The following is a 14,975-nucleotide window of genomic DNA, read 5'->3' as shown; positions in this document are numbered from 1 at the left end:
CAACTTAAACATTGGTATGATGTTAAGAAGCCTGAGATCTATCCTCACCCTCTCAGTATAAGGATAGCATAGAGCTTATCTAAGCCAGAAGAGATATGCAACAAACAAGCTTGATCAACCTAAACAACCATAGCCTTTACCTATCCTAATTCATCCTCAAGATCCTAAGCCACTACTCACAATCACAGAACATGATGAACAAAGTGATAAACCCAAAAATCAATGAAACTTGCATTATTAGATAGATAAGTAAGAGATCTACAATATTGAAGAAGGAATCAAACTCAAATACTCAATACTTAGAAAGTTATAGAACCAACAAGTATCAAAGATTTCTTAGTTTTACAATGTGGCTAGAGAATCTAAGGAAAAGAAAGTGCAAAAGTAAAACAATTCCCAAAAGGGTAAATACTAGGTCTAGAATATTTTACTCTAAAAATTTTCCCTTTTTGGTGGCTGCAGGGTACAAGGCTTATATAGCAAAAGGAAGGGAAGCCCTAAAAATGCTAAAAGACAAAATAGGAGGGCGGCTCGGTCAACTCAACCACGTGCTCGGTCGAGTGCTGGTCGAGTAACCATCTTCTTCTGCTTCTTCCATCCGGTCGAGTCTTTCTCCGCACACGGTCGAGTGTCAGGTCGAGTGGGCGGTCGAGTGGACTTCCAGACCTTGATTCTTCAGCTCTAAATCCCTTGTTTCTTTCACTTGACAGCTTCAATCTTCTTTCGCATTCCCTCCATGCTCCTTAGGATCCAAAATCACTTGTTCATGCAAGAAACTATGCAAATGCAATGCAAACCTACTCTAATGCATAAACAGTTCTAAAGCTATACATTAATGGACAAATGTGATGGAAAATCATGCAAAAGATGTGAATATGTTACGCGAAAATAGGGTAAAATATATGAACATCAACACCCCCAAACTTAGTCTTTGCTTGCCCTCAAGCAAATGAAAGACATAAGAAGGTAGGTGAGGTTTGGAAGTGGGATCTCAGCACCTAAAACTTGCTAATAAGCTAGCTAGAATCAATGTCCAAGTTACTAGTACTAGGATGCAAGTTGAATGAGCTGTACTTCAAAATTTTAGATAAGCCTTTCACAACCTTAATTGATTCAAACCTTAGACTTCCACATGCATTCATTAAACAAGAATATGAATCAACTCATGCAATGCTTAAACTCATTTGGCTTGGTAATAAGGGTTTAGAGACAAAAATGGTCTCTCTTTTGAGTGGGGCTTATCAAATACTAGGTTTCTCTCACAAAAAGTGGATTGAGCTTTAGAAGAAGGCTAAAGGTAAGATCACTTAGACACATACAAGAACAGAACCTTGTCTACCCAAAAGTATCCAAAGTGTTTGTTCCTATCATTCTAATCCCATAATGTCCTAGTTCCACCCTTTAACTTCATCTTTTCTCAAATACCCTTTTCTCTTTTGTTTTTAAGTCTTAGGAGAGGTTTCTTATTTGAATCAACTAGTGGAATGGGGATTTCTTTCTTACTGCTATGGTTCACTCTTCTTCTTAAACCTTAAGACATAAAAGCTTTTTGCTTGACTCTTCTTTTCTTTCTTTTCTTTTCTTTGATTAGAACCATCTTTAACAATCTCATTCTTCCCATTCTTTCACTAGAGTTTACATTTTCTTAAACACATTCCCCTCCTAAAGACTATTACCTTTTCTTTCTCTTTTCTTTTCTTTTTCAATGCAACCAAGTCTCAAACCCAACTNGGTTTAGAGACAAAAATGGTCTCTCTTTTGAGTGGGGCTTATCAAATACTAGGTTTCTCTCACAAAAAGTGGATTGAGCTTTAGGAGAAGGCTAAAGGTAAGATCACTTAGACACATACAAGAACAGAACCTTGTCTACCCAAAAGTATCCAAAGTGTTTGTTCCTATCATTCTAATCCCATAATGTCCTAGTTCCACCCTTTAACTTCATCTTTTCTCAAATACCCTTTTCTCTTTTGTTTTTAAGTCTTAGGAGAGGTTTCTTATTTGAATCAACTAGTGGAATGGGGATTTCTTTCTTACTGCTATGGTTCACTCTTCTTCTTAAACCTTAAGACATAAAAGCTTTTTGCTTGACTCTTCTTTTCTTTCTTTTCTTTTCTTTGATTAGAACCATCTTTAACAATCTCATTCTTCCCATTCTTTCACTAGAGTTTACATTTTCTTAAACACATTCCCCTCCTAAAGACTATTACCTTTTCTTTCTCTTTTCTTTTCTTTTTCAATGCAACCAAGTCTCAAACCCAACTATTAAACCACCTAGTCCTATCTAGTTTGAAAGTTGCAAACTAGAACTACACAAGGCAATATTCTTGTCAGCTCAAACCTAACACTTTCTACCAAGCTCAATCCCAAAAAGGGCCTTACACACTCAAGAATAAACATGGCTTGAAAGAAGGGTTGGTTAAGGGTGGGGGAACTGATTTTAATGGTGCAATCAGCTACTTGGATCAACAAGAGTGGTAAAAAGGAGAAAGATGATCCAAATATGTATATGGTATCCATGAGTTTAAAGCAATGCACAAATTGATAATTACAAATTAATATTAGGTTCTTATAAATAGGAAATGGCATCATATCACAACATGCTTCAATTTAAACCAAATGCAATGCAGGAATTCAAGGCTTGGTTCAATCTTATGCTTCTAGCTACTCAACTAGCATCAAAGTATTATTAACTTGGGCATTGACCCTAGTTTAGTGAATTTAAACAAGCTAACAAGGCATGATTCATCATAGATCCCCAATGCAAATATGAAACAGTTTTACATGAAACAAGCTAAACAAGATGCCAATATGCAATGCAAACTACATGAACACTCTGTTTTTGTAAAGATTTTTGCAAAAAATTTCAAATTTTTAGGGTTTTTCTATGCCATAGATGAAATGCAAATACTAACATGATTATGCCAAAAATTTGAAATAAGAAAACAGAACACAATGTCAAATGCTATCTCAAACCCTCCCCCAAACTTAAATTACACAGTCCCTTGTATAATAAAAATTTGTAAGAGGATTCAAGAATTAAATAAGAAAACCAAACATGAGATGAAATGGTATTTACAATGAAATAGTGATGTTGGTACCTTATTGGTTGTGGAAGAAAGTGTCTACATCCTCATTCATGCTGTCAAAGGTGTAGTGGGAGCTTGGATTTGGATTTGGAGGTCGAGAAGGAGGCAACTCGACTATAGCCATCGACTAGTACTCGGTCGAGTGCACAGTCGAGTGGTGTGGTCAAGTTGGCTGCCGAGTCTGTTTTTCTTCTTCTGTTTAGACCCCCTTGCTTCCCTGATCATGAGAACACCAAAACAAATATCAAAATACCAAAACCCTAAACAATATGTACAGAGATACCTTAGGGACTTCCTCCCGAGTGAGCTTGTTTAAAGTCACTAAGCTTGACTTCTCTTAGGTTCTCAAGCTGTAGGAGCATCCTTGAGAAACATTGTGCACTTCCCATGTTTCTCATTTTCTCTCCAATATTTCTTAATTCTCTGACCATTAACTGTAAACTCACTACCATCCTTATTGAGAAGTGTTACAGCTCCAAATGGTAGCACCTCCTTTATTTCAAATGAACCTCCCCACCTACTTTTCAATTTTCCAGGAAACAGTTTGAGCCTTGAGTTGAAAAGCAGAGCTTGGTCTCCAGCCTTTAGGTCTTTAATGACAATCTTCTTGTCATGGAAAGCTTTTGTTCTTTCCTCGTAGATTTTGGAGCTCTCATAAGCTTCCAACCTTATCTCTTCTAGCTCATGCAAATCAAGGCTTCTCTTAGCTTGTGCTGTCTCTAGGTCCAGGTTCAAAAGTTTGATTGCCCATAAAGCCTTGTACTCAACCTCAACTGGAAGATGGCAAGACTTTCCATAGACAAGTTGGAATAGGGTCCTTCCTATTGGTGTTTTGAAAGCTGTTCTATAAGCCCAAAGTGTTTCATCAAGTTTGTTAGACCAGTCTTCTCTTGTTGCTCCCACTATTCTTGATAAAATGGCCTTGATTTGCTTGTTTGAGACTTCAACTTGCCCACTTGTTTGAGGGTGATAAGCTGTTGACACCTTGTGTTTAACTCCATATTTTCTAAGCATTCTTTCAAAGATTTTGTTGATGAAGTGTGTCCCTCCATCACTGATCACAACTCTTGGAATTCCATATCTTGGGAATATTATGGTTTTGAAAAGTTTGAGAACCACCTTGTGATCATTAGTAGGACTTGCAATAGCCTCTACCCATTTGGAGACATAGTCCACTGCTACTAATATGTAGACATTTCCATTTGAAGGAGGATTAAAAGGTCCCATGAAATCAATTCCCCATACATCAAATATCTCAACCTCCAGAATTGGGTTTTGGGGCATCTCATTCCTTCTTGTTATATTCTCCATTCTTTGGCAAACATCACATTTTGTAATGAACTTGTGAGTGTCCTTGAATAATGTAGGCCACCACAAACCAGCTTGTAGGACTTTCTAGGCAGTCTTGAAAGTTGCAAAATGGCCTCCATAAGCAGAACCATGACAATGTCCCAACACTCCTTCAACTTCATTCTCTGCTATGCACCTCCTAAACAGTCCATCAGTTCCCTTTTTGTACAAGTAAGATTCATCCCAATAGTAACCATTGATGTCCTTGAGCAGTATCTTCTTCTTGTAAGGGTCCATGTCTGCTGGGATTTCTTCACAGACCTTGTAGTTGATTATATCAGCATACCATGGAAAATCTTCACTGTCTAGTGCCATCCATTCCTCCAGTTGGATCTGCTCGACCGAGTGTCCAAACATACTCGATTGAGTGCCTACTCGAGTGGTAGGTCGGGTGATCTCGAGTTGCATCAGTTTCTCTTCCGGCATTGAGTCATCAATTGGTAATTCTTCCTCTATCCTCATCCTGGATAGATGATCAGCAACTCCATTCTCTATACCTTTCTTATCAACTATTTCCATGTCAAACTCTTGGAGGAGTAGGATCCATCTTAACAACCTTGGTTTCGTGTCTTTCTTTGAGTAGATGTGCCTCAAAGCAGCATGATCAGTGTACACAATAACCTTTGAACCCACTAGGTATCTTCTAAATTTTTCAAAGGGAAATACCACTGCAAGAAGCTCCTTCTCTGTTGTTGAATATCTTCCTTGAGTTTTATCCAAAGTCCTACTTGCATAGTGAATAACATGCAGTTTCTTGTCATTTTCTGTCCTAGGACTGCTCCTACTGCAAAATCAAATGCATCACACATTATCTCAAATGGTAGGTCCCAGTTTGGGGCTTGGACTATTGGAGTTGATATCAAAGCAGCTTTGATCTCCTTGAAAGTCTTCAAGCAGTCTTCATCAAAGTTGAACTCAGTCTCTTTACAAAGCAACCTTGTCAATGACCTAGCAATCTTTGAAAAGTCCTTGATAAATCTTTTGTAGAACCCAGCATGACCAAGCAAGCTTCTTATATCTTTGACTGTCTTTGGTGGTTGAAGCTGAACCATGACCTCAATATTTGCTTTATCAACCTCAATACCCTTCTCTGAAATCTTGTGACCAAGAACTATCCCTTCTTCAACCATGAAATGACACTTCTCCCAATTACGAACCAGATTTGTCTCTTCACATCTCCTTAAGACCCTGCTTAGGTTAGCAAGACATGAAGGGAAATAGTTTCTATAGACAGAGAAATCATCCATAAAAACTTCAACCACATCCTCAATACGATCAGAGAAAATTGACATCATGCACCTTTGAAAGGTAGCTGGAGCATTACATAGTCCAAATGGCATTCTTCTATAAGCAAAGGTACCATATGGACATGTGAAAGTTGTCTTTTCTTGATCATTAGGGTGGATTGGTATTTGGAAAAATCCAGAATATCCATCCAAGAAACAGTAATGGGTGTGATTTGCTAATCTTTCTAATATTTGATCAATAAATGGAAGGGGAAAATGATCCTTTCTAGAAGTTGAATTGAGTTTCCTATAGTCAATGCACATTCTATGTCCTGTTATGGTTCTAGTAGGAATTAACTCATCATGATCATTCTTTACCACAGTAATCCCTCCTTTTTTAGGGACACAATGCACTGGTGAAACCCAAGTACTATCAGAGATAGGATAGATCACACAAGCTCCAAGCAATTTAAGAATCTCCTTTTTTACTACTTCCTTAAGGTTTGGGTTAAGCCTTCTTTGAGGCTCAATGCTAGAGTAAGACTCATTCTCAAGGTGAATTCTATGCATGCAGAGACTAGGTGAAATTCATTTAATATCATCCAAAGAATATCCAAGAATTAGCAAATCAAGTTCTTCACCTTTCAAGTTAGCATTGACTATTACAGGATAAGTAGAGTTCTTACCTAGGAACATGTACCTTAGCCCAGATGGTAGAGGTTTAAGCTCTACCTTCGGTGCTTGTAGCTCAGACCAGTCATCTGTAAGCGTCTCTGCAGGGGGCTCGAGCTGACACTCGGTCGAGTACAGGTTCGAGTGGATGGTCGAGCTGACTGAGGCGAGTGATTATTTTAATTCGCATGCTGACTCGATCGGGTACTCGTACTGACACTCAGTCGGGCTCATGCTCGAATGGGTGGTCGAGCTCTCCGTGTTTGCTATCTGAACTGACCAGACTTCCTCCCTTAATGTTGGTAGTACCTCAAAAACCTATGGACTGTCAGATTCTCTGCATGACTCCAATATCTCCTCATAAGCTCTGGTTTCTTCGTAGATGAACCCCTCTTCTCCTTTTTTGGTCAAGACAGTCCTAAGGTGATCTGGTTCTGCTAGCTCTTCTAGCAACTCTCCTGCTAACTTGTGCATTTCTTCAACCCATAAAACTTGCTCTCCAATTGTTGGTTTCTTCATGGCTTCTACAATGTCAAATGTCATTATAAGGTCCTCTCCCATGTTGAGATCAATTTTCCCTTTCCTCACATCAATTATTGCTCCTGTTGTGGCTAGGAAAGGTCTATCCAAAATCAAAGGATCTTTTGGTTCTTCATCCATTTCCAAAACTACAAAGTCTGTTGGGACTTCCACAGTTCCCACTCTAACTGGTAAGTCCTCCAAAACTCCATGTGGTAATCTTACTGATCTATCAGCTAAGATCAAAGATATATTGCATGGTTTATACCTTGTAAACCCTAGGCGCTTAGTGACTGATAGAGGCATTAGGCTTACTGAAGCTCCTAAATCACAAAGGCATCTGCTGAAGGTCAAAGGGCCTATAGAGCAAGGTAGAGTGAAGGAACCTGGATCTCTCAACTTTTGAGGGTTCACTTGCTTTTGGATTATGGCACTACACTCATGACTAAGAATCACCATCCCTTGAACTTCTTTGATTCTCTCCATCACAGCATCTTTCAAGAATTTCTGATAAGGAGGGATCATGACAAAAACATCTATTAGAGGCATCCTAAGCTCTATCTCTCTAACTTGCTTATCAAACAAAGCCTTGTACTTTTCAACCATCTGCTTTTTAAACCTCCCTGGGAAAGGTAGTGGAGGCTTGTAAGGAGGAGGAATGAACTTGGCCTCTTTTTCCTTGGTAGCAATTGGCTTAGTCTTCTCCTGAGAAGGTACTCGATCACTCACTCGATCGGGTGAGTGCTCGAGTGGTGAGTCGAGTTCAATTGCCTCTTCAGTCTGAGTTTCTTTTTGCTGAAAACCCTCCCCAACTTACTCTTCACTGTCCTCAGTGTCTGGTTGCACTCCTTTTCGTTCTGGTAACACCCTTCCACTGTGTAGATTGATTGCATTAGCAAATTCTGTAGTTTGCATGATAGCCTTGCCCTTATGTTGGTCATTCCTTGTTGTAGTTGAACCAGCTAGGTTGCTTTCCATAGTGTCAATCTTTGCATTCATGGTGTCAAACTTCATGTTGAGATCATTGTACTGTGAAACTATCCTTTTGTGGAGCTCAGCAAACTTGTTTGCATTTTCAATCTGCCCATTTGCTTGCCCAAGTAGCATTTGTTGCATCATAGCTCTCAAATGTGGTTCTTGGCCTAGGTTAGTCTGAAACCCTAGAGGGGGACACATTGGGGCCTGAAAACCATTATGTTGCTGCTTGGGGGCATAGTTGTTCTGCTGTTGGGGCTGTTGAGGAGGATATACTTGGTCTTGTGGGTTTGCCACATTGGTACTCCTATAAGAGAGATTGTTGTTCTTGAACTGGTTGTAAGGTTTGTAGCCACCTTGGTTCTGCATATAACACAACTCAGCCAACTCATTCTCCCCAGCTTGAATTGTTGTGTCTTCTTCAGCAAGGAAGTGAATATTCTTCTGTTGACTAAGCAGAATCCTGTTCTATCATAGTCCTCATTGTAGTTCCCATCAGATTGTGCTAGGTTCTCCACTAGCTCCTATCCTTCTTCTACATTCTTATTGAGGAAGTTTCCATTGGAAGCTGTGTCCAATAGCATCCTTATCTTAGGTAGAACTCCTCTATATAAGGTACTGAGTAGAGATTCATTGCTAAAGTCATGATGTGGGCATTGAGTTTGAAAGCCTCTGAATCTCTCCCATGCCTCACAAAAGCTTTCATTATTCTTCTGTGCAAAACCAGAAATCTCATTCCTCAACCTTGTAGTTCTTGCATTAGAGAAGAACTTAGCTAAGAAGACCTTTTTGCATGCATCCCAAGTGGTGATAGTTCCTGTCGGCAAGGTCTTCTCCGACAAGTGTGCCTTATCTCCAAGGAAAAAAGGGAACAGTCTTAACTTGAAGCCATCTTCACTTACACCATTGATCTTGGTGAGGCTACAGATTCTATCAAACTCATCAAGATGGTCCAAAGGGTCTTCCATAGACAAACCATGGAATTTATTTGCTTGAATCATAGAGATCAACCCACTTTTGATCTCATAGTTATTATTAGCAACTGTTGGAGGTACAATACCAGCTCTTTGGTTGTGTGTGTTTGGTGCATCTCCTGCACCAATGTTCCTTGGTCTGAGATCTTGATTGTTTTGTTGCTCCATCAGCAACTGATTTTCTTGTTCTTGTTGGATTCTTGTTCTCTGTTGTCTTAGGTCTCGTGGTAGTCAATTGATGTGATCAAGTTACCTCTGAAGATTCTGATTTCACTTAGATCTGGTTTGCATCAACTGACTCGACTAGGTACTCAAACTGAACCTCGGTCGGGCACTGGCTCGAGTGAAGGTCGAACTGACTGAGACGAGATGACTAATTGTATCCGGGTTGTGACTCGATCAGGTACTCGAACTGCAGACGGTCGAGTGTGAGCTCGAGTTGTATGTCGAGTTGGTACCTGAGACTCAAAACAACCAAGCAGATGAAGAATTCGAATCAGTAATGTTCACAAGAGCAATATAACTTAATCTTAGACTTGTATAGATCCTAATTGTCACAAACAAACACTCAAATGGGCAACGACGCCAAATTGAAACATGTTCTTTTTGTTATGTGTGATGATTGATGATGGAGATGGATGCAAGGTGTTTCAATTACCCTTATGTAGTTGTAGCATAAAGGATGTCAAACCAAAATGAGTGTGATGCAAGCAATCAGGATGTGAATACTTATCTAAGTCAAGCCAAATATAAAGGATGTTTGTCACTAACAACCTAATGATGATTGTGAGATGTAGAATATAAAAGCTACTAAGATAAATTGATGCAAGACAGGAAATGAAATAGATGAATGCAGAATAAAAACAAGAACTCCGGATGAGCTCGATCAGGCACTCGATCGATGCACAATCGAGTGGATGGTCGAGTTGGTAAACGGATGTAAGAAACAGAGCAAATATTAAAACAGAGCAACAGTAAACAAACTACAATACTTGAACTAGGAAATCAATAAACAAAGGAAGGTCCTCAGGATAGATTCATGGGCTGGGCTTAAACTATGGTTATCTAGATTGACCATAAAACCTCAATCAATGAGCTAATCTCTAGACAATAATCTTCCAAGACAAGTTAATCCGTTCTCATGGCAATAACAATCAAGCTAAGATACTTCTTAGCCCCAGCTCTCACTGGCTATTACATATAAGAGCAGACATTAAAACCCAGATCATTACTGTCAAAAATCAAACAAAGCATCTAATCTCTTAGCATGCTCAATGATAATCTCTAGTCTTAGCCTTATCCAGCAACTTAAACATTGGTATGATGTTAAGAAGCTTGAGATCTATCCTCATCCTCTCAGTATAAGTATAGCATAGAGCTTATCTAAGCCAGAAGAGATATGCAACAAACAAGTTTGATCAACCTAAACAACCATAGCCTTTACCTATCCTAATCCATCCTCAAGACCTAAGCCACTACTCACAATCACAGAACATGATGAACAAAGTGATAAACCCAAAAATCAATGAAACTTGCATTATTAGATAGATGAGTAGAGATCTACAATATTGAAAAAGGAATCAAACTCAAATACTCAATACTTAGAAAGTTATAGAACCAACAAGTATCAAAGATTTCTTAGTTTTACAAGGTGGCTAGAGAATCTAAGGAAAAGAAAGTGCAAAAGTAAAACAATTCCCAAAAGGATAAAAACTAGTTCTAGAATATTGTACTCTAAAAATCTCCCCTTTTTGGTGGTTGCAGGGTACAAGGCTTATATAGAAAAAGGAAGGGAAACCCTAAAAATGCTAAAAGACAAAATAGGAGGGCGGCTCGGTCAACTCGACCACATGCTCGGTCGAGTGCTGGTCGAGTGGCCATCTTCTTCTGCTTCTTCCATCCGGTCGAGTCTTTCTCCGCACACGGTCGAGTGTCAAGTCGAGTGGGCGGTCGAGTGGACTTCCGGACCTTGATTCTTCAGCTCTAAATCCCTTGTTTCCTTCACTTGACAGCTTCAATCTTCTTCCGCATTCCCTCCATGCTCCTTAGGATCCAAAATCACTTGTTCATGCAAGAAACTATGCAAATGCAATGCAAACCTACTCTAATGCATAAACAGTTCTAAAGCTATACATTAATGGACAAATGTGATGGAAAATCATGCAAAAGATGTGAATATGTTAAGCGAAAACAGGGTAAAATATATGAACATCAATTTGCATTTCTAGGAATAAAATATATGGAAAAAAAATTCCTCCCTGTCCATCTTGATATCATCAAGGTATGTTGAGAACGCCTGCCAGTCATGTGGCGAAGACACCATCATCACCAAATCAGAGCAATCTGATTAGAACGCCACATTACGGTAACCATGTCTGATCATGCAACGCATAACCTAAATAAAAGTTTTGACTTCAGCGTGTAAGAGGGAAAGACTCCGTCAAAAGTTAGTAGCTCCCATACTTGGCGTCAGATCCTGAAATTGGGTGCAAACCCATCAGATGCCTGCGATGATCGCCGGCTTTTCAAGAGTCATCAACAAGCAACTATTCGTTTACTTTTGTTTATTTAATTTGGTTTTATTAAAATTAAAAATATTGATCAATTTCATTAAGGATAATACAAGGATATCACAGTAAAGATGACATAGAGACTCTATAGTGGCAGGCAAGATCAATATTTTTTAAAAACATGGCATTCCAGCAATAGATTCGAGTAGATCGACTCAAATATCGCACGAGTTAGCTTTGATCAAAATTCAACCACAACATAAATAACCACAAAACTCCAAAGACAAAAGACAATTGTTAAGTTCCAAATCTCATCCACAATGCCACTAAACGTAGTCGCATATTATTATTTATCTTGTCTACTTTTGGGGAGAATCCAATAATCTCGTCTACTTTGGTTTAAAGCTAGGTTCAGCATTAAGGCCACTTCTGTAAGCTAGTGAATCACATTTTACCCCAGAAACTCAATTTACTCATGCCTACCCAAGCTCCTGATATTTTTCTTTGTTTTAATGAGTTATTACAGACTCGTAAATACACCTTTTTTGGTCAACTTATTGACTCATAACTTTGAAAAATAAATAATTGAGAGAAATAAAATAAGTCTATCATGGCAGCCACACACATTTGTTTATGAAATTATTATAACTTATTACTAGTAATAGGGAACGCCCACGCGTTTAGACTCTAGTGGAAGATAGGCTAGTGATTTTAGTAAAATTATTGTATAGTCTTCTATTAATAAATTAACTGTAATTATTATTATACCAAAGCCGTCTTTATGAGCGTATGAATCGTTTTCTAATAATAACCTACTTGACTACGAAGGCTTGAAAGAAGAAAAAACACTTCACAAACAAAAATAATGAGTTCTTCATCTTCATCTTCCTCCTCCTCTTCTTGTTCTTCTTCTTCTCGGAGTAAATCTATGGATTCACGATATGTAATCGGACAAAAAGAAGTAACAAGAATCTTGATACTGTTTCTTGGTTTAACTGCTTCATGCCTGGTTTTATACAAAGCAGCTTATCCTCTGCAACGACTTGATCTTCACAAATTCTCTCTTATCGCTTCTCCATCTCCACCATTACCAAATATTAACGCATCAAAGATTTCTCCAGAAACAGTAAGCTCTCACCATTAATCAGATCTGATACCTACTCTGTTTCTACTCTTTATACATACTCTCCCTTGTTATAGGGTTTGAATCTGTAATTCTGAGACCAATTTTGTTGTTCTTGCAGACAAAACCAAAGCTCAGTTTCAAGGAGATTTTGGAGAACGCGTCTACCAAGAACAGGACAGTGATTATAACGACATTGAACCAAGCTTGGGCAGAACCAAACTTGGGCAGAACCAAACTCTCCGTTTGATCTTTTCTTGAAGAGTTTTCGTATCGGACAAGGAACACAACAACTGCTGAAACATATCGTAGTGGTTTGCTTGGATCCCAAGGCGTTTCAGCGATGCTCGGAACTTCATACTAATTGCTACCACATTGAAACCTCAGAAACTGATTTTTCCGGCGAGAAAGTTTACAACACTCCTGATTATCTCAAGATGATGTGGCGCAGAATCGAGCTTCTTACTGAAGTTCTTGAGATGGGTTTTAACTTCATCTTCACGGTATTGTCTTAATTTTTCTTTTTATCCTCTAAGATTCTTCTTTAATATAGAATTAATGTATTTGAAAAATGGTTTTACAATCTTTTTAATTTTTCACAATTTTGTAGTATTACTTTTTCTTCTTCTTCTTCTTCTTCTTCATTCCTCTCAGTGACTTTTTTGTATACCACCAAAATACAGACATTTTATTATTTTATTTTTAACACTTTCATAGTTACAACTTTTCCACGGCCACAACGTGGAATTCTTACCACTAAACTATCGCCACTTTTGATTCATAGTTACACCTTGAATTATAAATCAAAATTATCCTTGATTTTGTAATCATAACTAAAGATGGCTTATAAACAGTTTCTTGTGTATTTATTTGAATGTAGGACGCAGATATAATGATCCATTTCCTAGGCTATATCCAGATGGAGATTTTCAAATGGCATGTGACAGATTTTTCGGAGATCCTTTCGATTCANTATTATGGAATATTAATGGTAAATAATAAATTGAGGACAGGGGTCTTTGATGACGACATGTCAGCTTTTTTAAGAGAATGCTTCTCTTTTAATATATAACAGATATAATAAACTGTTTCTTGTGTATTCATTTGAATGTAGGACGCAGATATAATGTGGCTTAGAGATCCATTTCCTAGGCTATATCCAGATGGAGATTTTCAAATGGCATGTGACAGATTTTTCGGAGATCCGTTCGATTCGAACAATTGGGTCAATGGTGGTTTCACATACGTGAGATCAAACAACCGAAGCATTGAGTTTTACAAATTCTGGCACAAGTCTCGTCTGGATTATCCAGAGTTACATGATCAAGATGTGTTCAACAGAATCAAGCATATGCCTTTTGTCTCTGAGATTGGAATCCAAATGAGATTCTTTGATACGGTTTACTTTGGTGGGTTTTGTCAAACGAGCAGAGACATAAACTTGGTTTGCACGATGCATGCTAATTGTTGTATTGGTTTGGAGAAGAAGCTTCATGATCTGAATCTTGTCCTTGATGATTGGAGAAAGTACCTGTCTTTGTCAGAACCAGTGCAGAACACGACGTGGAGTGTTCCTATGAAGTGTTTGGAGGATTGAGCTTTTCTTCTATTATTTTTTTGAGTTTTGGATGATAGTCAATTTTAATATGAAGAGTTTATTATTGGTGCATGAAATATTGCTTAACTCTCTAATATAATCAATTTTTTTTTTGTTGGTTATATTATCTTCCAAGTTTGTAACTGTTAGTTTGTTCGAGCCGAATACCTCCTACTAGCAAGTAAAATGATCTTATGGTAATTTTTGTTTGAAATGTGAATTTTGAAGAAACTTTGTGTTGTGAAATGTTATAATTTCGATTGGTAAGATGAAAAAAAAAATCCTGAAATCGTAATGTAACTTCATAAGATTTATCAACCACGAGTATCCTTTGTGTAAGTTTTAATTTTGATTTGGGCCTAGGTTCGTTACAGTTGTTTTAACTTAGATGAGAAGGGCTCGAAACCCATGATGCCAACTGCCAAGAGAAGCACACAACACAATTGGCTTGCCAATTTGCCTGCTCTCGAGACTAAGAGTTTCTATAAATACAAATGCAAACTATAGATAATATCATCGTTCTTAGCGGTTCATCTTAGTGCTAAAGAACAAATGTGTTATGTATGATCACCTCAACTTGGTCAGACATCGAACTGAAAAAAACTTGGTTCAACTTGCTTTGAACAAACCAAATAACACAACTACCCAACAAGACAATAGTAACAATAACATTCATAATGGACATTAAACTAAGAGAACATGTTCATGTCTAGATCCAACTACCACTCACGAGCATATATTTCAACATTCATTTGATTGAAACAGTTTTTGTTCTTCTTATCTAACAACTAAAATGAAATACTGAAGACACTAAAACATATAACAACAATTTCAGTTGTTGTGTTACAAAGTCCAAAATAAAATTCATTTTTTTAATCAGATAATAAGAATATATTATGACAGCAATAACTTTGAGAAGAAAATTACGAATGAGAAATCGTTG

General features: G+C 38.0%; 1 pseudogene; it reads left to right on the top strand.

The window, feature by feature from the left end:
• Positions 12,157-14,161, top strand: LOC104760481 (annotated as a pseudogene).

The sequence above is a fragment of the Camelina sativa genome, chromosome 18 (genome assembly GCF_000633955.1).
Source record: "Camelina sativa cultivar DH55 chromosome 18, Cs, whole genome shotgun sequence".
NCBI lineage: Eukaryota > Viridiplantae > Streptophyta > Magnoliopsida > Brassicales > Brassicaceae > Camelina > Camelina sativa.
Note: the sequence above shows the minus strand (reverse complement) of the source record. Positions and strands in the feature narration are given on the sequence as shown.